We start from the raw sequence: 8,160 nt of genomic DNA, 5'->3' as shown, positions 1-8,160 counted from the left end.
TGGCAGTCAAACACTGAATTTACTGTGGTCCAAAGGCACAACAGCTTTCTGTTGAAAGATCTACCGTCGTAAGTGCCAGAACATCTACAGGGCATCTCCACATGCTCTGAAAGATGGAGTGCCTCATGAGGGAGGAGGAGGGCATTTCAAACACAGGGTCAGGCTTGGCTCCTTGTCTGCTGAAAGGGCGGCTGGAAATGCAGGTGGCAGGAGAGGAGTGGTATAGGGTGAGGGTTGCAGCAGAGAGGGAAGGAGATGCACAGGTCTTCTCCCATGCTTCTTGCTGTCATAGCTACTACTTGCTAAAACTATTAGGGAAGCAGGTGCCCATGACAGTGATTCCTCTCTCAGAGCATTTCAAAACAGGGCCAGAGTCCTTGTCCTGCTCCAACATAGTATACGGGGTTAGGCCAGAATGTCTGAGAATCGGGAGTATCCCTCATGGTTACATGCATGGACTGGAAGCCACTGCATAAACCTGATGCCTCTGCTGTAAGATGTGAGTTATTGCTAACTCCAATGCATAATATTTTGGTTCGTTATAAAAGATTGGGAAATTCAATAACCAAGCTCACACAGAGATAAGGGTACCCTGTGGTATCTTGTTTTCTTCCAAGTGTTGAATTCAGCAAAATTCAAACTGCTGGAAAACTAAGAACTAAGGTGATTAAGTATGTCACATTCAAAACTGGGAAAAACAGGGCATCTGAGGCTGTGGTACCTGCCTATAAACATCTTACTGATGTTTTAATACGCTGCTATCGACATCCGCAAACTGTGTCCTTGAACTGCCCTGAGTAAAAGCTACCTACAGTTGGGATAGGATTCACTTCACTTAATTGTAGCTTATAGTTAAATGTCTAGTTTAAGCCTGTCATTTAAGCCAACACTGTCAGCAGTGGAGAGGAGTGTCTCCAAAGCACAGACCACCTCATGTGAGTGCAGCACCAGGCTAAGGCTGCTGCTGGGTGTAATCCACCCTGTTGGGTAATGCTTTGCTCCCCATAACTGGGGAATCACAGTCCTAGAGGATTTGTGTCTGGTGAGGTTAGTTGAGCTGGATGATGCACATCATACCGCCTTGCACTCCTCCTTTGTTGCTAGACTGACCACTCACACCACATTGCCCTTCCCATACTCGGCATCCCCATGGTCCCCAAGTGCCACTAGCTCCCTGTCCAAGAACAATGGCTGGTCCTGCTGGCTCCTGGGGATAAAAGTTGTGGGGGCAGCACCGAGGAAGATGTTTTATTTGCGCTGGACAAGACCAAGACCCTCCTGCTCCTCCATTAGAAGTAAGGGATAGTTCAGCTCTGCCCCTACTCAAGGCTCTGCTGATGACCCCACTTACTTCACCAGTATGGTGTGGTGTGAGTCAGACCTCTAAGCGTCAGCTGCAGTCAAGATGACCGTCTCCATATATTCTCAAATTTTAGAAGTTGGTCTAGGGACAAATGAGATAAAGAACAAATTGTCTTGGATCAAGTGTTGTGCTTCCTTCAGACTTAACCAACCTTCCTTTGTTGCAGGCCAAAAAAATTAGAAAACTGGTAGAAGAAATCACAATGCTGCAACAGCAGAATGAAGAACTCAGAGCCAGGATTGAGCTAAATACTGTCATCATAAGGTTTGTGCTGATATTTGCAACCTATCTGAGCTTGAAAGGAGACTGCAGATCTTAATTGCCCGAGGCTGACACTTATTTCAGAAGGGGAAAAGCTTATTTCCTCCTGAAAGTGTATTGGTGTCCTGATCTGCTTGTTTTGTTAAAAAATCCTTTTAATATCGGGATTTGCCTACTTTATCATAAGGAAGGCCGCATGTCTGTCTGCGTATGTCCGTGATTTTGACATGCTGCTGAGGGCCAAATTGCCAGTGGCTTCTGATCTCAGTGTCAGTGCCCTGAGACCCGTTAGTCAGTGGGTAACAAGGATGGGAAATGGGGCAAGTTCAGGAGAGCCATCCTAACGATGCCCCTGTCACCCAGGCGGGGTTATTCTTTGGTGGGGTTTTTTTCATCTGCACTGTCTGTTAGCACCTTTGTCACAACTTGAGAAAGGTGACAAGGTTCCTTGTGTTAGGCGGTATAGAAATAGAGAAGGGTAGGATGGTCCCTGCCCCGGAGAGTTTATAATCTGCTGTCAGGCAAAGGACCACAGCTGGAGCCAGGCAGCAGGGGTACCAGGGGAGATGCTAGAGCTGAACTTGTCCCAGCACACCCGCTGCCTAGCTGATGTTGCCAGAGATTATGCCATTGGCCTAAAATGCAATTTAATGTTTAGCTGTCTTTTTAAAGCTTCAGCATCTCATCTCTGATTTAATTTTAGTTTTTGTCTTTCTGGTGTCTCTGGGATTAATGGCTTATTGTCTCCTGCATGTAGATATTTTCAAAAGGCAGCATTGTTTGTACTAAAATGTAGATTGGGGTGAGGATTATGTTTCCTGTCACCTGAGTGTAAATGCCTGTAACACACTTGTCACTGTCTGAGGTGGGTGTCTACAGCCTTTCTGTGCTTGGGGAGGGAAAACCAGGAATTTGTAAGGGCTGGTTCACCAGACCAGTTTGAGACACCTGCTTTTGGGCTGGATGAATTGTGCCCTGGAAGGGGCAGTCTCTCTCCACACCTGTGACAGCAGCCAGGGTGCCTGGTTCAGCGCCTGGCATCTCTGCGTCGCAGCTACCTGTTCCTGGCTGCATCCTGCCAGCGTCCAGCTGCAGCACTTTGCTTCTTGCTTGTAACTATGCAAGCACTGGTTTTAAAGAACATCTTTTGGGAGAAATTCTGAATTTGATGTCAGCCTAGAAAGTCAGCTTGGAGGACAGTTATTTTCAACTGTTACAGTTTGGGGACAGCTCTAGGGACAGTGTCAGGCAGGGTTTTAAAGTCAGAGTCGTTACAACATGCAGTTTCCTGGCAGCAGTAGCCACCTCGACTGCTTATTTCTGTTGTACTGGCACTGCCTGGGAAGAGGCATGAACAAGCTTAGGGAGCTGTCCTTGCTGGGGAACGGTGCAGGTTAGGGCTTTTCCTGCTGATTCGGATTTGCAATTTGGGTGCCCAGGCGGCTGTGGCAGACCAGCAGCAGCAGGAGGAGGGAGGGCAGCAGCAGGGCTGGGAGCCAGAGCAAAGGGAGCCTTTGCAGCATGGTCAGGAGGGGGGTCCCAGAGGCAGCGGGGGGCTGAGGGATGCACCACAGAGGTATCTGCAATCACAGCCAAGGGCGAGTGCAGCGGAAGGGAGATGAGCCTTGCAGGTGGGTCATGCACCAGCTTTGGACACAGGAGCTCCACAGAGCCTCTGCTTGGACTTCCCCAAGCGCTGGAATAAATCATCTGATTTCCCAGCATCTGAGATTCTCCCTCCAAATCTGTCATCGTGTTTTTGGTCCTTTGGCCTAAGGATGTTTGAGGAATGGTAGTTTCCAGCACCCTAGAAATGAAGAGGACCAGGAGGGTGTCTGGTCTGTCAGCATAGCCCAGGCACTTGCTGACCTGAGCCGTTTAGGCTTTAACGTGAGTTGAGGGCATGACTCAAGCACCTTCCCCTGCTTCTTATCACGTCGGTGTGCCCTTGCAGACCTGCGTGCCCCTGCAACAAGCCTGTTCCTAATACCCAGATGAGCTTTACCAGCCAGTCACACACTGACAGCTACACAAAGGCAGGGAAGGCATGTGTGCTTTTTTGTCTTTTGTTCTCCCCTCAGTGAATGCTGGCTGGAAAAGGATCTAGTAGGGCTTTGTGTATAACTTTTATGGCCTGTCTTGTTAGACACTGCAGAAGAAGAAGTAATTGCCTGTGTGACAAGGCTTTTTCTATGGAGTTACTTCTTTAGGGTGAGCTCCCATGTGGAATTTCTCATGCCTCTTAGACCATGAGTTCATGCCACAGCTGGTTCCCCAATGGGACTGTGAATAGGATATTCATCCTCTACCAGGTAAGCAGCTTTCTGAAAACTTCTGCCAGCTTGTGTCTTTCAGTCCTTCTACTCTGCTAGCCACTGCTTCATGGCTGAAAACTTTCAGGGAGTGTAGAACAGGCATACTCTTGATCACCTGAGCTCCATTTCCATAGGAACTGAGGCTAAAAAAGCAGACATTCTTATAAAATGATTTTTAAACAAAATCAGAAATGCCAGCCCCACCATTTCAGAGACTTTTGATGACACAAAGAGAGTGGACCAGCAGTCTGTGACATCTTCCTTGGGCGTCAGCCTATAGCCAGAAAAGGAGTTGTCCAGTATTTCATGTGTGCATCCAAAATCCATACCCAGCTGCTGCTGAACCCTGGAAATACTTAGTGGGGGAGGATAGGCGCCTCCCTCTTTATTTCTGTAAAATCCTACATTACCTCTAAAACAGGTTAGGTACATGCCCAGAGCTGCCCCAGGCTGATCACATCAGGACCTGGCTCCTGCCCAAGTGTAATGGGGCTGCAGAAGCCAGATGTTCCTGCGTGCATCCTCCAGCAGGTGGTGGTGCCAGCACATGCCCAAAACACATCTCGATCCATCCCCACAGTCTGCCTGCACCACCCCATTTCTTTTTAAAGCAGTCACTTGGTTAGATAAGACAGACTCACGGAGGTTGTGGTGCCCATAGGAGATTTCCATGCCCTTCTTCCCAAAATACCATCAGGTTTTAGGGCATTCTGGGGAAAACATCTCCCTGGTCCTCACTGGTGACTCTTTCTCTGGTGCTGCAGTCAGGAATAGAGGGTTTGTTAGGACCAAGGAAGGAGGAGCTGCAGAAGGACCCATAGCCTCAATGACAGAGGAGAGGGAAGGCCTCGAAGCTGAGCTGCATCCCACATCAGGACATCAGCTAAAAATGCACAGAGAGCGCATACTCCTTTCCCTTTCTGTGCAGGAGCAGCTAGTTGGAAAAGTCAGGGATGCAGCTGCTCTCTCTCACCTCTTTGCTCTTGCTCTGCCACTCCACAAATGCTCTTCGGCTCACGGCACAGCTTTGGTGGCAGGGTCGAGAAAGAAGGGTGAGAGTCACAGCTGTCCACAGAGTTGGGACTTTGGCTTTTCATCCTCAGTCAGACAGAAGAGGGCCTCAAACTCAGGACTGTCCCCCTCTGGGGACTGCTCTAGCTGCTGTGCTGCTTTGGAGAAAAAAATGAGGCAGCATTGCAAGCACCTCTGCGTTGTGAAATGCCACAGGGCAAAGGTGGCTGGAGCCAGGCATTGAAGCTGGGGAGAAAGCAGGATTTAAGGAGCCCACCTGCACTTTGTGCTGCTTAGTGGTCACCTGCAGAGGTGCCATTGCTGTGGCAGACCATGTTGGTTGGATGTCTGAAGCCCCTTGTCTTCTTGGTGCAGAAACAGAAGCCTTGGCCAAGGAGCGGCACGTGCAGGGGGCACAAGTGCCCACTGACCCAGGTCCTTGCTGGGTCAAAAGCCCATCTAAGCTTTGGCAGCTGGTCTGCCTCGGAGGGGGGTAGAGCAAAGGCACAGGCACAGCCAGAGGCGCAGTCAGGCATAGGGAGCCAGCTGTGACTTGTGGAGATCCCTCTTTAGCCCAGCAGTGAAGAGAACCAGGGACATCTGTGCCCCAGCTTGGGCAGCTCAGTTGCAGCCCTGAGGGCAGGTGGATGGGATGGGACTGAGGTGCTCGGGGTCCTGCCTGGCCATGCCTCTTGTGTAGTGCTGGCTGCGTTAATGCCACCATGTTGTCCTTCTCTCTCCAGGCCATTGTCAGAGGGGAATGTGAATCTTCAAGAATACATTGAGAAAGAAATGGAGGAGATGTAGCAGCTGAGCAGGACTAACCAAGAGCTCCTCTGGAAGCTGCAGGAGGGATATGCCATGAGCCCTGTGAAGATCTCATCCACATCGTCCGCTTCTTTTTATTGCTGCTCATCAGGGAATGCCTCTCCAGCAAAAGTCAGAACCTTGCGGCAATGATTCAGCACCTGGGCGCCGAAGGTTCCCTGCCCTTTGTGCCAGTGTGCTAAATGTTTCCATCCAAGGAAGCATTGCCATCAACGGGCACCCAGGGCTCACGGCTGCAAGCATGCGCAGTAGCTGCACAGCTTTACACTAGGCAGGGTCCTCTTACTGTCCCCGTATAGGAGCTCTTGGTTCTGACATGTTCATGAGGGTAGCAAAAAAGATAGCAAAAAGCTAGGACAGCAGATAGCAAAACGTTTAGTTTGTTGTGTTAACATCGTTAACTATGGTTAGAGCCCAAAGTTGGAAAATACTATATTAATGGTTCACCAGAATGAACTTTTGCTGCAGTATTTCAGGTTGGTTACAAATACAGTTCAAGTTGTGAATACCTCTGTGTGTCTGTGTTTACATGCATGTACGTATTGTACCTTTATACCTATATATAGACGCACACACATATATATGTAGTTGAAGATGTTCTGATAGCATTTTTTATGTTATTGGATACTACTAAGTGCTGATATATTTTCATTACAGTTTTCTAACGCGTGCCTAAGACTTGTATCTAAACAAAATACATTTCTGTTTTAGCCTCCCAAGAATATTTGTACCCAACCTAGAAGAAAGTTACACAGAAGTAGAAGCGCCTTCCAAATGACCACCAAGTGGTACTCTATGTAACATGAACACCAGCGACTTTGAAATTCTGAGACAGTACTGCCTTGGAAACCATCACCTTTGCATTGAACACCAGAGAACATATACATAATATTCACTGCTTTTTTAACTCTTTGCATCACTATTGTAAGTGGAGATAGGCTAGAGATGAGAAAAACCTGAGGGGTTTGGAAAGTTTGATAGAGGTTACTCGTTCATGTGTTTCAGTTTTAGTGTCTAAATCCTAGATAGATCTTACCTTCATTTACTTAGTCCTGGTTTGGATTGAAATCTCTGGTTGTGGGTTCCTGACCATGTTGATTTATTTCAAGTCTTGTAAGCAAAGAGAAAATACATGGTTCATCCTTGACCTTTGCGGGCCAAGAGGTTTCCCGTATTAGATGAGGTACCGTGCACCTGCTAGGGCTCCAGCCGCCTCCTGTCTGAAACACCAAATGATGGAGCACGGTGGACTATATGGGAGCAATGAGGTCAGAATTTCTTTCCTTCCGCATACAGATATTATCTGACATTGCTAAAGCTTCCCCAAAGTTACAGAGCACTTTGAAGATTCATGGAAAAGAGGAGCTAAACTGCCTTTAACTGTCCTGCCTAGAGGCAAAAAAAATTCATCCAGGCTTGAGGTGACCCCCACTCGAGGGGGTGGGGAGCCCAAGGAGTGGCTGGGCTGGGGCAGGCTGCAAGACACTCATGGGCACTGCTAGGAAGAAACAAAAAAAGAAATAGCCTAATGTATTAAAAAAAAAAAAAAAGTAGCGCTGTGGAATGCTTTCTATTGAGCTTGGGGCAAAGAGCCTGCATGCATTCCTGCTCGAGAACCGGGGCAAAGTAGGCAGGAGATGGTACATGCAGCAAATCCCTGGGGTGCGGGAGCACTGCAGGGAGTGTGTCTCTCCTACTCAGGTGTGCAGTGGCACTGGCATACCCTGCGTGAGCAGAGGTGGGATTGCACAGCCTTGCCTTACCGCCCGGATGGGAGCTGTGCTTTAGCTTTCCTGGGAAGCACTCAGGATTCACAGACTGCAGCTGAGATACAGCTTCAATCACAGTCAGAGCGCCTGTGGCCTGTTCCACAGTGTTAAAAAAAAAGGTAATTTTTTTCCCCTCCTTTTTAGAGGAATTTATTTTTGTGTCAGCTTTTGCATGATAGTGTGATACTGAGTAAACTGGGCATCTTGTTAGATCATGCCACACCAGCTACTACTGTTCTACTGTTGAAATCCGTTACCAGATTTTAGTGTGTCCAGCAAGTACAACTTCAAAGCAATACAGATACCTAGCACACATGCACGCAAAGTCCCTTCTTGCCAAGTACAATTTTAATCACTTTCATACTTGCTGCATGCACAGACATCAGCAATACCTACTGCATTGTCACATTTCATCTTGCCAATACTCACACCATGAGATCATAGGATCATAGAATGGTTTGGGTTGGAAGGGACCTTTAAATATAATCTAGTCCAAACACCCTGCCATGGGCAAGGACATTGTCAACTAGGTGAGGTTGCTCAAAGCCCTGCCCAGCCTGGTCTTGAACCCTTCCAGCGATGCGGCATCTACAGCTTCTCTGGGCAACCTGTT

Source organism: Falco biarmicus, chromosome 7, assembly GCF_023638135.1.
Source record: "Falco biarmicus isolate bFalBia1 chromosome 7, bFalBia1.pri, whole genome shotgun sequence".
NCBI classification, from domain to species: domain Eukaryota; kingdom Metazoa; phylum Chordata; class Aves; order Falconiformes; family Falconidae; genus Falco; species Falco biarmicus.
Note: the sequence above shows the minus strand (reverse complement) of the source record.